At 47.5% G+C, this 16,420-nt stretch overlaps 1 long non-coding RNA gene across 2 annotated transcripts in view; it reads left to right on the top strand.

Moving 5' to 3' along the window:
• LOC139060172 (uncharacterized) overlaps positions 1-14,677 on the top strand; it is a 113,465-nt gene extending 98,788 nt beyond the window's left edge. For both annotated transcript variants that reach the window (XR_011514642.1, XR_011514641.1), the window contains exons 4-5: positions 1,427-1,599; positions 14,420-14,677. This is a non-coding gene — a long non-coding RNA (uncharacterized lncRNA). The remainder of the gene's footprint in view (positions 1-1,426; positions 1,600-14,419) is intronic.
• The last annotated feature ends 1,743 nt before the right edge of the window (positions 14,678-16,420 follow it).

Below are 16,420 nucleotides of genomic sequence, written 5' to 3' on the forward strand. Positions count from 1 at the left end.
ATGAACCGACATCTGGCCACCTCGGCTACACGTGCACACTGGCCCGAGTCAAAAAGAAATATTGCTGGCCAAGGATCGCCACCTTTGTGCACGTGTGCCTCGATTGTCGGCAACGCAAACCACCATATATGGAACCAGCTGGGCAACTACAACCAGTCCAAGTCCCCACAACCCCATTTGCCCGAATTGGGACGGACCTTCTCGGACCATTCCCGACTTCCAATACTGGCAATAAGTGGGTAATAGTTGCCATTGATTACCTGACATGCTACGCAGAAACCGAGGCCCTTCCAAGTGGCACCGCCGTCAAAGCAGCGCAATTCTTTATTGAAAACGTGGTTCTAAGGCATGGTGCACCAGCGGTGATAATAACGGACAGAAGGATTGCCTTTATGGCTACACTTCTAAAGACAGTGCTTAGCCTTAGCGGCACAGCTCACCGAAAGACCACAGCCTATCACCCGCAAACGAACGGCCTAACAGAACGCTTGACCAAGACTATCGCTGACATGCTGAGTATGTATGTAGACGTGGAGCACGAGAATCGGGATGACATTTTACTGTACATCACATTCGCTTACAACACTGCTCAGCAGGAAATAATGGGAAAGACACCATTTAGCCTTCTTCATCACCGTGAAGTGATGATGATGCTCGACACGATGTTGCCACATGACTGTGGTGATACAGGCACAGACGCTGAAGCTTTCGCTCAACATGCTGAAGAATCAAGACAACTCGCCCGCGTCAGAATCGACCGACAAGAGGACCAGATGCTTGATTCTACATTCTGCAGTGCCGCTACATCACATATCAGCCAGGCAACAAAGTGTGGGTTTGTAGTCCCATCCGTCGGCGAGGGCTTTCAGAAAAGCTACTCAGGCGGTACTTTGGTCCGTACAAGGTTTTACGGTGCCTCAGCGACCTGAACTACGAGGTCATCCCTGACAGTCTGCTTCCTCCAGGGCAAGGCAACGTCCACCGGAAGTTGTGTACATTGTTCGCATGAAGCCCTATTGTTCGGAATGAAGTGCCCACACCTCGTCTGACACATCTTCCTGCCACTAGGTGAGCATTGGGACGATGCCCTCTCTGCAGGGAGGCAAATTCCACATCCAGTACGGGGCATTTACAAGAGAAGAGAGGAGGATGAAGATCTCGCGCATTGCAGAAGAGAAGAAGAGGTCCCTGCACGATCATTTTTTAGTAGGCCTGCAATTAAAGTATCCTGCCCTTCTTTTTATCAGTTCTTGCTGCTTGTGAATCGTGACAATATGTACCAACTGGATCAATAAATTCTTTTTATCAGACCCAGTCTCATTACCTTACAGACAAACCCTGTATTTAAATAAACAACAACTAAAAAAACACAAATTGTTTTTCAGACAGTTTAAATTGATTTTGGGTATGTTTTTTTTCTGTGCAGAATATGTATGACACCTCAAGAAAATAAATGTGACGTTACGAACCTACTGGCAATGGTAAACACGACACATTATGTGACTGAAGTGCCCTGGAGAGCTACTGTACCGCAACCTTGTGGTGACATCAACTTGGCTTGTAACATCACCCAGCTTCTGGGGCAATGGGCAAGTGTTGGTAAGTGGTGCATATTGGGCTATATTTTGAAGGTCTGGCTTGATCACAGATTGATCTTTGTGAGAGACTTGGATTGGCCATAGTAGTGGCATTTGGTTTGATGTAGCAAATGCGTAAGTCATTGCATTGTCACATGTATTTGCTATTGTGCCATATCATCCATGTATAATACACAATCAAAGATGACTTCTCTAACATATGTATACACTCAGATGGAGGGATTATAAGAACTGTGCTGCTGGCTGCTGCAGATGCTGACATTTGTTTTCCTCCATGATAGTTGCATTTAAATATGCATGCATAACTGCAACATTGTAGTGGAGAGAAGGCATTGACTGCTAGAGCCTAATTGCCAGAGCACCATAGTAACGTTGTGTGTTTAGTTGATACTAATGTCATGTTTTCCTTTCAATAAAACTGCTTTTTCATTTTGCCAATATGTGTATCGATTGTGGAAGTTTGGTGAATGAATTCACTGTCCCATAGCGCCGCCAAAAGGTACAATGAAGCCATTAGGAGGCACATTGTGCCAACAAGTTCTAATTAACCAGTGGAAGCTAATTCTTAGATCAATATAATGAAACTATTGGCCTGTAGAAATGCATGAGCACTGGTTGATATCAAATTAACAAAAAGGTCAGGTTAGCCAGTCAAATTAATGAAAGCCTACTAATACTTGTAATGTGACCCAACTTCTATTAATAAATACCTACTGATTCTGATTGTCCTAACTCCACGTTATGTACTGTCAATGGGGCCAGCTCTGGGTATCATTGCCCATGAAACAATTCATGCATCCCACTCCAGAGACACATCAGACACCCAGCTGTTTCTCTAAAATACTTGGCCAGCACCCTAACCCATGACCTTTCTTGGTGAGAATGTGTAACAAGAATAAGTAACAAGGCTGTGTTCTTGGTAGCCTACGTGGCACCTCAAAACATGCTCGACTCTCTGTAAAGCTTCTAGCTTTACTAGTACTGTACTATTTACTAGTAGTACTACTACATTACTAGTAGATAACGGTTGGCCATTTTTGCTTTCTACTTTGGCAAGCGTGAAAACTTGGAGCACGTTCAGAAATCGCCACCTGGGGTAAAAGAGCGAGCTGCTTAGAAAACAAAAGAATAGTTCTCCTTCTTCATGTTCGATAGTGCAGTGAGTCTGTGAGTGGCGCGGAAAGTCTTGAAACCAATTGAAACCAATTTACCACATCAGCAGATCATTAGTACCACCATCTCTTGGCTCACTTAAAATGCTATATCTCCTGCCATAGCTTCCTATTTTTTAGCCTGCCCTAGGAAGGTTTTCAAGTGAAAAGGGCAGCTCGCAACGAATGGTTACCATATTTGCCTAATTCTAACATATGACTTATTTTTCAAGAAAATTGGCATGGAAATTGTCTGTGCTGTGCAATTGGATACCCAACTGAAACCGTGTTTACAACAGCCTACTGGGAGGGGCAGCGTTATTGCCATTTTCATCACAAAGGGGCATTTGAACAAATTTTCGGGTAGTATGGCAATGATGAACTGCATCTTTTATTCTGAATATGAAAGTTCATTCAAATGAGAAGTTATTTTATCAAAAGGAAAATTGTTATCCACTTGACTACAGCATGAAGCTACAGACGAGCCAGATTTTTCATGAGTTATTCTAGATACTAAGCAACAAAGTCATGTTGTGTTTTCAGTGTACCGGAGTACTGTATGCTTTGCTGGACAAACTGTTGAAGTGGTTAGTCTAGGCATCGGCCACCATCCCGGTAGCGATTGCTGTTAAGTTCATGTGTAAATGCAAAATGCACAATGGACCAACACTGAAGACGACATGTTGTGTTTCATAGACGGCAATAAAGAGCTGTCTGAGATTGACAACAACACACATTAAATGCCAAATGCAATGAAATTGTGGACTATGTAAAAAATCTAGTTTAAGATAATGTAGATATCGAAGACATTACTGCTCACAAGAAGTGATGCAGCCTTTCGACATGACCTCAGAGAATTTTGGATGCTGCACTACTGCGTAGCGTAGATACCGGGGCTGCTGTGAGGTGCCATGACAAGCCCTCTCCCTGGGTAAGACGCTTGGTCCCTGTGGTTCTCCATCTGTGGCGACATGAGCCACTACGAGCACCCGGCGCCCGTGACTGACCATGGCGAGCTGGGACTTATTTTACAGCTACACCATCAACTGCACGCATCGTCTGCATAGGCACTCTTTAAGGGCTGCTAACAAAAAAAAACAAGGTACAGTCGAAACCCACAGTAACGAAATCGCCGGGGAAAGCAAAAAAATTTTGCTTTTGCAAAAATTTTGTTAGCACGAGAATGAGGCAGGAAAGACAGAAGGGAATTGGGTTGCAAAAAAAAAAATGTTATTGCCAAATGTCAGTCAGCTTACTTTGCCGAGCCTTGTCTTGCAGCAATTTTACTGCTCTCAATTCGCACTGTAAAAGTGGTCCGTTGCCACGTCTTCATCATGCTCACCGAAAAATGAACAAATTGCATCGAAGGCATGCGTGTTCGCCGTCTTTTCATGATTAGTTATCTGGTGCTCATTGGCGTCATTGGCACCTTCGCAAACGCTACTTATGATGACCTCATCAGTCATCTCTTCATGCACAACAACACCCTCATCCGCATGAACGAACTCATCGATGCTGAGGCCATCCGGAGAACCATCTGTCACGGCACAAAGTTCATCCCATGCGTGGGCCAACAATGGTGGCACTGCGCCGTCAGCACTGTCATAGAGTACGCCTTCAGGTGAATCTTCTTGCGATGCCGCTGGATCAGTGCATGATGCTTGCCGAGTCGCAATGAAGCTGGCATGTTTAAAACAATTAGCTGTCACGGCTGGCAATGTCGCACCGCATGTGGCAGCCACCATCTCAAGCGCCATGAACATGTCCACTACAGTGGGATGCTTCAACTGGAGGTTCATCAGCAGATGCTGAATCAGCCTCTCCCTCTAGGCGCACTTGACGCTACGAATGACGCCTTGATCGAGTGGTTACAGCACGGAAGTGCAGTTTGGTGGAGAAAAAAACCAAGCGCACGTTTCCAAGCTCCACGTTGTCAACATGATGGGAACTGCAATTGACCAAAAAAAGGCAGACCGACCGGCCTGCCTTCCCCATGTCCCTATCAAAGACCACGAGCCAGCTGCCAAATCTGGCCCGAGTCATCCATGCCTTCAGGTTTGCGGTGTATTGTATGGGCAGCCGACAATTTCCCTTGAAGCAGCGGAGCTTCTTACTTCTGCCAGTTACAAGCAGTGGCTGTTTATCTGTGCCGTCCATGTTAGTGCACAACAAAATTGTTACATGCCGCTTGCTGTGTTTCCCCCCGCGGCATCTCTGGCCTTCTAAGTCCAGGGTCTTCGATGGCAGCATCTCATAGAATAAGGCCGTCTCATCTGTGTTGTAGATGTCCGAGGGCTTGTACTGGTCTAATATTTCTTTGTTGGTCAGCAGCCGCGACAACATTGTCACAGGGTCAATGGCTGCTGCCTCCCTGGAAATGACTTTGGCCACTATGTCGCGGCGGCCTTTGAAACGACTCAACCAGCCAGGGCTAGCCTTAAAATCAGCGTGCCTGAGAATGCACGCGAAGTCCAGCGCCTTCTGCTGAAGCACTCTGCCAGATAACGGCACTTTGTTGGCATGCTGCTCACAAAACCATGCGAACACTGCCGTGTCTACGTCTGGAAATGCCGCAGCGCTCACTGTTTTTTTGTTCTCACTCACGTCATTTCCGAACGTGCCGAGAATGGAGGTCTTGTTTTTCAGAATCATAGATATCGTACTGCTTGCAATTCCAAATTCATTGACGATACTATCCATTTTCTTCCTGCCCTTTCCAGCTTGGGCAATAATTGCAGCCTTATCCTGCAGTGTCATGAATTTCCGCTTTTCGGCTGGAGGCGGCATCTTAGCAGGCTGGCAAAGCGCATGGTCCGATTGGCACAAAGACACACAGTTGACGTACTCTAGCACTGATGACACCGAGCACACAACCATGTGCGGCGGTACACAAAGCCCACTGATAAAGTGTCATCGCTGCCGCCTGTCACGATATTGTTGCGCCCACAAAAGGCGTTACTTTGCAGCCGGGTAGAGTTAGAAGCGATGGCCTTGATCAGCTGAGCGCCTGTCGAGATTCAGCCAGCCAGCCACCCGTCGTCTTCTTCGTTCACCCTCTTCTGTGCCCCCGCATACTGTTTGTTGAGGCGTGAACCCACTATGCACCTAAGGGCGTCACATTCGTGAACCCACTATGCACCTAAGAGCGTAACACTTCCCTTCGTGCAGACGAAGCCCGCCGGGCAAGTCAAACAGGCTGTTGAGAAATAAAGGGCTTTAAACGGGCGACATGCGAAAGTTCAGTCTTTGCTGACCGTCGGCCATTTGATGTGAGACGTGCTATGCGGTAGGTTAATTCGCTGATGTGCTCCGTAATAACATAGGGTCCAACATACTGGGCCAGCAGTTTTTCACATAGTCCACGTTTCCTGGTTGGTTTCCAGAGCAACACTAAATCACCAGGGTCATATATCACGTGTCGGCGTCGGCGGTCGCAGCGTGCCTTCGAGCGGTCTTGTGAAACAAGAGTGCGTAAAGAAGCAAGGCGTCGGGCTTCTTCAGCAAGACAGACTGTTTCTGCTATACAAAGATTATCGTGGCTGGAAAACGGGAAGATAGTGTCCAGGGTATAACGAGGCGGACGAGCGTAAAGAAGAAAGAAGGGACTGTAGCCCGTAACTTCATGCTTTGAGGTGTTAAATGCGTACGTAATGAAAGGTAGCACGCTGTCCCAGTTCTTATGATCTGACTCGACATACATGGACAGCATGTTAGTAAGAGTTCTGTTCGTGCGTTCCGTAAGGCCATTTGTTTGGGGATGATACGGGGTGGAATGTCGAAACCTTGAAGCACATAGACGAAGCATCTCTTCGACCACGTCTGCAGTGAACTGCCGCCCACGATCGCTGATGATGACTCTGGGAGGTCCATGTCGGAGAATGACAAAATGCAGCAGAAAAATACACACTTCGGTTGCAGTAGCCGATGGTATTGCAGCTGTCTCGCAGTAGCGTGTCAAGTGATCGGCACACACGATAATCCAGCGATTCCCATCGGATGAACGCGGAAAAGGACCGAGGAGGTCGATGCCAACTTGCTCAAAGGGAGTGCTTGGGGGTGGCACTGGATGGAGTTGACCAGGAGGAGCACTCGTCGGACGCTTATAACGTTGACACTCGCTGCAGCTAGACACATACTGGGCGGTCGTCTGGCGCATTTTAGGCCAGTAGAACCTTTCTTGAAGGCGGTAGAGAGTTCGCGCAGAACCCAAATGTCCAGATGTTGGATCGTCATGCATAGCGCGCAAGACGGAGACACGGAGACTCTCCGGGACCACCAGAAGATATTGTGGGCCTGTAGTAGAATAGTTCTTTTTGTAAAGAACCCCATCACGAACACAGAAACGAGTGGATGGTGCTGATTGCCTTGCAGTAATGAGCAGTGGTTCTAAAGTTCTGTCTTTTTGTTGCTCGACCTTGAAGGTATTTAGATCAGGAAATCCCGGCTCCAGTGATGCGATATACCAGTCGAAGTTGTCCGCGTCGCAGTCCGTCGTTGGAAGCGGCATGCGCGAGAGGCAGTCAGCGTCGGCGTGTCGGCGGCCGCTTTTATAAGAAACGGTAAAGTTATATTCCTGTAAACGGAGTGTCCAACGTGCAAGCCGGCCCGACGGATCACGGAGATTAACCAGCCAGCAGAGAGAATGATGGTCTGTCACCACAGTGAAGGGGCGCCCGTACAGGTACGACCGGAAGCGCTGTACTGCGAAAATAACTGCAAGACATTCTTGCTCTGTAACGGTGTAGTTACGCTCGGACTTACTTAAAGAACGACTCGCATAGGCGACGACGTGTTCTTTGGTGTCGACGCGTTGAATAAGGACAGCGCCGATGCCAATACCGCTAGCGTCCGTATGAACTTCTGTGGGAGCCGCATGGTCGAAGTGTCGGAGAATGGGGTGAGACGTCAGACGAGACTTCAGCTCACGAAAACTAGCTGCACATTCAGGAGTCCATTCAAAGGGAACGCCCTTCTGGAGGAGGCATGTCAGCGGATACGCGATGTTGGCAAATCCACGAATAAACCGGCGGAAGTACAAGCAAAGTCCTAGGAAACTGCGTAGCTCTTTTACATGGCGAGGTTGCTTGAAGGCTTCCACTGTAGCAGTCTTCGCTGGATCAGGTCGTATACCGTCCTTATCCACTAGGTGTCCCAGAACGAGTGTTTGGCGCTCTCCAAAATGGCACTTCTTCGAGTTGAGGACCAAACCCGCTTTGTCCAAGCAGTCTAGCACAAGATCGAGACGTGCGTTGTGCTCACTGAACGTGCGCCCGAAAATCTCTACATCATCTAGATAGCACATGCATACTTCCCACTTCAAACCACGCAGGATGTTGTCCATGAAGCGCTCGAAAGTTGCAGGCGCATTACAGAGCCCGAAGGGCATCACATTAAATTCAAAAAGTCCATCTGGTGTTACAAATGCCGTTTTCTCCTTGTCTGCCTCGCGCATAGGAATCTGCCAGTACCCCGACCTCAAGTCAACAGACGAAAAGTAAGACGCTGATGAGAGGCAGTCGATAGCATCATCAATACGCGGAAGAGGATATACGTCCTTTTTAGTGATGGTGTTGAGGCGGCGGTAGTCAACACAAAATCGCCATGAACCATCTTTCTTTCTAACCAGGATCACTGGCGCTGCCCACGGACTACAGGATCCTTGGATTACATTCTTATTTAGCATTTCGTGGACTTGGTCATTGATCACCTTGCGTTCCGATGGTGAGACTCTGTATGGTTTCTGTCGCAGCGGTTGGGCAGATCCCGTATCTATGCGATGGTGTATACGAGAAGGAGGAAACAATGGTGGTCCCTCTTGCTGGAAGAAGTCAAACAGTCGGGCATGTTTTAGCAGAATATTCGCCACTTCGTGACGCTGCTTAGTGCTGAGCGACTTGTTTACCATAGTCAGAAATGAGGAGTGCGCCGCAGGGCAAACATTAGCGAAATGGCCCTCATCCGCAGAATCAAGGGCCTCTGTAAGAATGGCGAGTGATAGCACGTGATCTTCATGGTAGGCGGCAAGTTTCAGACCCTGTGGTAGTATTGCAGGTTCACTGGAACAGTTTACGGCCCATAAGTTGGTGCGTCCCTGAACAACTGACAGCGTGCAATACGGTATCAGTACATTCCTCTTGATGCAACTCAGGTGAACGGGTTCCACGGTAGCGTCAAACGTTCCGTCGGTGGTGGGGAAACAGGCGACTGAAACACACGTTGCGGATAACGGAGGCACAACGGTATCCCGGGATACACAAAGCACACTTTCACGATACGGAGGGCCTTCCATAAACGCAGCAGAAAAGCTCGTACCTACACTGATTTCACTTGTTTTGCAGTCGACGGTGGCACCACACAGTTTCAAAAAATCAAGGCCCAGGATTACGTCATGCGTAGAATGAGGTAGAACAGCGAACTCCGCGTTAAATATTTGACCACCCAAGGTTACGTCTACATTACACACGCCCACAGGATACAACAACTCCCCACTCACTCCGCGAAACGTATCGGCACGGTCCCAGCGAAACATCACCTTTCGTCCTAGGAGGCTTTTAAACGCCAGACTCATCACTGAAACGGTTGCTCCCATGTCCACTAAGGCCATGGATGAAACCCCGTAAAGTAATACAAACACCTTATTCTTGAACATACAAATGGTTGGAGGTATCTCTGTCGACAGCGAAGATTGTCCAGCGACCTCACCTCCAACGGTCGCGCTGGCTAGTTTTCCGGAGGTGGCGACGGGTATCGACGCCGCGGAGAGGGCGATCGCCTTACACGAGGAGCGGGTGGTGGTGTCAAGCTGTGATCGGATGCTGGAGAACGGTTTCGCAGCGGCTCCGGGTGCTGGTGAGGCAAGCTTCCTAAGTATGTGTGCGAGGGCGAGTATGTTTCGCCCAGAGGAGCGCGGTACCGCCTAGACATCGTCGATCGGTCGAACCTCGGTGGTTGACGGCGATTGCAGTACCTGGCAATGTGACCCAAGTCGCCACAGCTAAAACACACAGGTAAACGACGATCGCTGAACTGCCCTTCGAAGCGCTCAGCCGTGGGGGGTCGTGTAGCAGAGCGAAGCGGCTGGGCCTGCTGCACAGGAGGAACGGTCGGTCTGCGTGCAAACCTGCTGGGGCGAGGGTGTTCTGCAGGTCAGTGTTCGGGCGTAAATGTGTCCTCACGTGGCCATGGAGCACCTCTGCGGTTGACGTCTGTGACACATACCGCCGGTTGCCAGGAAGCGCAGGGTGCGGCAGGCGCCATGTGTTGCGGGTAGTAAGCGTCAGGTTGTCGTATGACGTCGCGCGCAAGTTCCTGGTGCTGCAGCAGTTCCTCACGCACGATCTGCCGTATAGAAGACGAAAGATCGGCAGACGGGCTCTCATCGACGCTGGCAATGGTTGTCACATTCGCCAGGCGTCCAAACTTTGGCACAATGCGACGTGTTTTCAACGTCTCAAACGTACGACAATGACGCACGACATCTGAGACGGAATCGATGTGTTCCCGACTTATGAGGAAATTATATACATCTTCTGCAATTCCTTTGAGGAGATGTCCGACTCGGTCTTCCTCGGACATCTGCGTATTTACGATTTTGCACAGTTTGAGGATTTCCTCTATGTATATAGTGCATGTTTCTCCAGGAGCGTGAGCTCTTTGAGCAAGTGTTCTCTCGGCGCGTTTCTGTTTGGCGTGGGTGTCGCCGAAACACTTCTTAATTTCCTCGACAAAGTGCTCCCACGTTGTTAGGGAGTCTTCGTGGTTTTCATACCACATCAGCGCTGTCTCACTCAGGAAGAGCGCGACATATTCAAGCTGAGTGACAGAATCCCAACGGTTGTAGCGGCTCACCCTTGCGTAGTGCATCAGCCACTCGTCGACGTCTTTGCCCACTTTTCCCGCGAACGAGCGTGGTTCCATATAGTGCCGCAAAGGTCCAACTGGCGCTGACCTTTGAGAAGGTGAAACTTGAGCTGGCATTTGTCCACCTCCGTCCTGAGCCATAGGGAAGGTCGTTGGCAAGAGACCGGCAAGACGACGGCTCCGGCGAAGTTCTGGATGTTGCGACTCCGTGGTACATCCTGTCGTACCCCGCACCTCCACCACTCTGTTGCGCCCACAAAAGGCGTTACTTTGCAGCCGGGTAGAGTTAGAAGCGATGGCCTTGATCAGCTGAGCGCCTGTCGAGATTCAGCCAGCCAGCCACCTGTCGTCTTCTTCGTTCACCCTCTTCTGTGCCCCCGCATACTGTTTGTTGAGGCGTGAACCCACTATGCACCTAAGGGCGTCACATTCGTGAACCCACTATGCACCTAAGAGCGTAACAATATGTTGCAGGGCTCTTTTTTTATTGTAAGCAAAAATGGTGGTAGCCATGCAAGTGTGTTGTGCCAGTAGTTCATGCAATTTAAGCGCACAACGAATGCATTTGAGCAGTTTATGGACACAATTAGTGTTACGTGAGTAGATTATTTGCGGACTGCCATTTCAGAAAAATTCTTTAAGGAGGGATTGCTTTGCAAGAAAGTTCCATTGTTGCGAGATAGGAAATGCATTGACTCCTATGGGTGGTCGCCGGGGATCCAAAAATATTTCATTACGGCAAGAATTTCGTTACCTCGGGATTTAGTCACCGTGGGTTTCGACTGTATACAATTACCAGCTCTGTGGTTTTACCAAGATTAATTTTGTTCTATATAGGGTACTCATTTGCACTAAATTTAGCCATCGTGAAAGTCCGTTGCAATTGGCCTTTAAAGGATCCCTTACCAGGCCACATAGCTAATTCTGGTTATACACTGGAAGTTGATACGTGTCCTCTAGGGAGCATTCTGCCACAAGAATTTTACAAATTGGTTCATTAATAGTTGAGATAGAAATATTTCAGTGCCACGAACCCATGATTTCAGGAGGCGAGCGCCACTGCCGAGCAAGACTCTCTCCACTTGCCCTGCCTAGCCTCCGCGAAGCGAACTTCCTTTCCTGCATTCTCCCATACCAGAGCTCAAGAATGGCGCAACACGTACCTCACGGGCCCTGCCTTCATTTTTTCCCCCCCTAGCTTTTTCACTGCATGGTGCAATTCGACTGACAATGTCGCGTGTGAGCTGTTGTGTTTGTCTCGTTTCAGGCAGCACACAATTTTGTGTGCTGTGCACGAGTACACCTGACTAGCAGTATAAATAAGTCAGTGCTACGTGAACACTGAAGCAGACACAAGCAGGTCACAGAGCATGATCAGGCATTGGAACACAGTAGAAAGTGACATAGTTTCGGTGTCTGTGTGCATCACTGCACGTCGCGGGAACAAGCAGACGAAACCGAAGTACATCCGTCTTGCTGCTGTGCGATGTAAAAGAAAAACACGCGGACATTCAGTTTGTGTTCTATTATTTCTCTAAACTTTAATTTGTCTATTGAAGCAACATATCACACAAATAACAGATGTTGCCTTGAATAATTCTTGAAGTCACATCTCACTATGAGCGACATCACAGCACAGACACATGTACGTAGGTGCGCTTGTACATGTGCGTCAACCCTCTGGTTTGGAGCCCAGCGCCTGCAAGGAGAAGGGCAAACGGCATTCATTTTGAAATTTCAGCTCTTTCTGCGGCGCATAGCAATGTAATACTTAGCAGAGACGATTGTTAGTGCGCATTGTATGCACGGCACTTGTAAGCTCAAAATGGCTAGACCTGGTAGAGGCGCTTTGAAAGGACCCTGAAACGATTTTGACGATTTTGTAGAAATGTACTGAGTCCTTAGCATAGGTTCTTCTGATCATTATTTGATGCATCTATGTGCTCCGTAAAAAGTGTGTAATTTATGATAAAGTCTTAAAAATGTACATCACTAACCATCGCAGCATGCCACTCGCCTGAGTTTTTTCTGCCCCATAACAGGTGACGCGAGGTGCCTTTGTTGATTATGTCTACAAAAAAGAAAGTAACAAAACGAGAATGCACAAAGACAATTTATCACTACACTGAAGACTTCCAGCACAAAGCAAGTGTCGTCTGTTTGTGTTACTACGTGCTCCGTCTTGACGAGAGCTCAGTGGTCACTGTTGGTCTCGATCTTCTTTTCGTGGGCACCACGTTTCGCCCTTGTTACACTGTGGGCTGCAGACATAGTGACTGGCAATATGTCAAGCTGTGACATGGTGTCCCTCTGCAAGGCAGCAGATGAGTGGAGTGGCTGCAGCGCATTGTACTGTCGGTACCTGATCGGCACCAGGATTTGCACGTTTGTGGCCGTCACCATATGCCGGAGGATCACTACCACAATAGTGTTTCGCATGTCTGGTGTTCGTGTAAACACAAGTGCAAGCAGACGTTTCACGGGTTGAGCAGAGGCACAAACGTGAACGGCCTGCACGATGCAGCCACTTGGTGTGGCACAGAGCTCAACCAAATACAGAACTAATATAGCACTAACGAAGCGTATTCTACTTTGCTGCTGGTGTAAATTTTTGGCAGGAAGCGTGATCATGAACATATTGCTTCTGCAAATGTTTAAGATGTTTTACACTTGGTTAGAGCAATATTAGCTCTTTGTTTAGCTGATTAAGCACTGCACCACCAAGTGGCTGGATGGTGCAGACCGATCAGGCCACTCACGTACGTCTGCATTAAAGCTTCTTTTGGGTCCTTCATCAGAGCAGTAGTAGTACGGAGAGGCTTTAGTTTATGCCTTCGCCCATCTGTCAAAACGCTCGGCTCGCATGTGGTTACTAGTACACTGGACACGCTTGGTGCTGCAACAGAATGTTTGTAACGCATGCTGCTTTGATAGCTCTCACTTGGAATTGGCTGCCAGGTGGCTGGCAGAGAGGTTGGAGAGGCTTCACAGACTGGCTCCAAGAGAACCGGAAGTAGACGACGTGACGTCCTATCATGATACAGAGCCAGTGAAGGTGGAGCTTAGCCCCGATAACTCGGCATATGAGTAGAGAAGAAAATGCATGGCTATGGAGGAAAATAACTTGTAATCGTCTGTAGCTCTCTTAATAGAAGATGCTTCACATAAATTGTGGTGCAAATGAATTACTGTAGCTGTACCCCTACGCTTGTACAAAATTTGTCGAAACCCTTTCAGGGACCCTTTATGAGTAGATAAATTTTTATTTCATGAAGGTAAGCTTAGTTGGTTTCGTCTTTTTTCAATTGCCAGGATAGCAGACATGCTGCCTTTTTCTCGTTAAAAGATAGTGTACGCATTTGATCTGGGTGCCCATTGTTTTCGGCTTTGAACCCGTAAAAACTGGATGTGCATTAAACTCGGGTACACGCTATAATCAAGCAAGTACTGCCAAATGAAGCACTGGTGTGCTCCGGTGTCTTTCTCTACATATTCATTAATTCAACACAATGGATAATTTGATCAATTTGGTTGGTCTCGTCAAGGTCGAATTAATGGAAGTCGATTGTATTTCTACTTTTAGTTACTTTAAACAAGTGCCTTATATTGTCGCAGTGTACTTAGTTGGTTGCTTTCAAGCACTCCTGAATGCTTTGAAATGTGGCAGCACAATAATGTAGTTGAAAATGAGTGCTCCAAGTATGTTTTTTAGTGGTTCTCTAGTTAGAGCTATTTGGGGATGTAAATGCATTCAAATATTTCCCAGGAATGACTGTGCATAGTTATGTGATAATTTTGTACCTGCTGCAGAGATGACTGGTCACAACTCGCCTCAGCCATGGAGTGCCCTGCCTGCAGTTCCTTGCATTGCTGGACCATTGTGAGCGACTTATGATGGGTCGAGAGCGTGGAGTTACACGAGGTCAGCTGAACTGTCCTCAGCTTCCTGTTGTGCATTCTTCTATATTTAATTTTTTTTCAGCTCTGCAGAACATTCCGCCAATGTGGCTTATTGTCTTTTGTTGCCCTGGATGGTTTGACTGGGGTGAAAATAAACATCTTTAGTTAAAAAAAACTTGTGCCTGTCCCCTTTGGTGTTAACCCATTGCACTTGCAACTCATCGGGAATCGTGGGTTAGTGGTCACAGCTGTGACTGTTAGGGCTGCTGCAAAGGTGTTAGTGAACGATTGCAGCTCCGTTAACCTGTTGTGATCCTGCAACCTCAGCAGCCATCAGACTCGGACTCATAGTGTCTCAATATGATCTCAGTTTGAAGTGAGTTTGCAGGCAAAATCTGGCCAAGAGAGGGTCATGTGACATCATCTGCTGTGTGGATGAGTCAACTGCAACGAGTGCAAATGTTTATAATTGCTGTACGAATTGCACGATGGTGCCACAGGCACATACTGCTGTGAGATAGGAACGCATTTGGTTGGGTAGCTATGCATCAAAATTACATTGTAAGTGGCCTACACATCTGCTGCATATGCAATGCAATGCTGATGCAACCAGATGCATAGGCATGTTGTGTAAGTAAAGCCATAGGATCAATGTGGCCAACCAAATGTACCATCAAAGTGCTTCACTTGCTTCAGTGCGTTCTTTATTACAGTTTCAATAGCACCCTCAAAGCAAAGATGAAGTGCACACATTTTCCACTGTGTGACCACTGCTGCCAAGCACATGCTGTACAAAGGGATATTACGGGTTCTTTTAGCCTTTAGGTGGGAAAAGATGGCCGAATTCTCAAAAGCACCTTGACTTGATGCTGATTCTTGACTACTCTGTGTGGAAGGTAGCATTGTCTCTCAGTGTGAGCAGTGACGGTTCAGTAACATTTAGTAATGTGCCTAGGCACTGAATTTATAATCATGGAGTGCGAATTTCTACTCTGAGGTGTTGGGTTGGGGGGGGGGGGTGGTCATTTGGGAACATAGAGCAACTGCAGTGTTGTGAATGGTCTGGGTCACGATGATTTATTATCAAATACTGCTTCTAAATTTTAGGGTTTACACAGAATGCCTAAACTTTGCTATTGTAATCGCAGAGTCCTTCTGTAGCAATTGAAATATATAACCTTAAAAACCTGCTCAGGGTCTCTTTAAGCCGTTGGCTGCCAAAGCTGGCAAACTGCCAAACATAAGAATGGGAGCCATATTGTCAAAGTTGGCTATTTGCCAGCTGGGAGGTATTTGTTGGTTTAGGAAAACTGACTCACTACCTGGCCCTGTGAGAGTGGACGTCCAGCAAAGCTGTTGGAAAGCCAGCACTACAACTGCTGAGAGGTTATGCAATGCTTTATTGATGGTTTGGATGGTTGTTTTGAGCCTATTCTTAATTGAAACATATGCTGTTCTGCATATTGCATGTGTGAATTCGATGAATGTAGGCACTGTTCGCCTCACTTTGCTGAGTGCTTGTAGCCACTGCCTTATGCAGGTATGGGGCATTGCTTTTTTGTTTGCTTAGGGGGAGGGAGGGGGCTATGATCTATTAGTGATGATGATAATTTTTACTGACAGATGTGACAACGAAAGATCCTGACCTACTAGAGGCTAACAGATTCGCTGTAAAAAGCTATTTATGGATGCTGTGACAGCTAGTACTATACTGTGGTGCACATCAGGAACATTGGTTAAAGCACAAGCAGCAATCCACTTTTTGCATTTCAAAGGACACAGTGGCAAAGATATTCATGCCAAGCAGGTGGCAGTGTATGGTCACTGTCATTGTACACCACCACCAGTTCGGCATGAATCTCTTTGGCATGGTGTCCCTAGAAATGCAGAAAGCTGATCCCTGCTCAGGTT

The sequence above is a fragment of the Dermacentor albipictus genome, chromosome 5 (genome assembly GCF_038994185.2).
Source record: "Dermacentor albipictus isolate Rhodes 1998 colony chromosome 5, USDA_Dalb.pri_finalv2, whole genome shotgun sequence".
Taxonomy (NCBI): Eukaryota; Metazoa; Arthropoda; class Arachnida; order Ixodida; family Ixodidae; genus Dermacentor; species Dermacentor albipictus.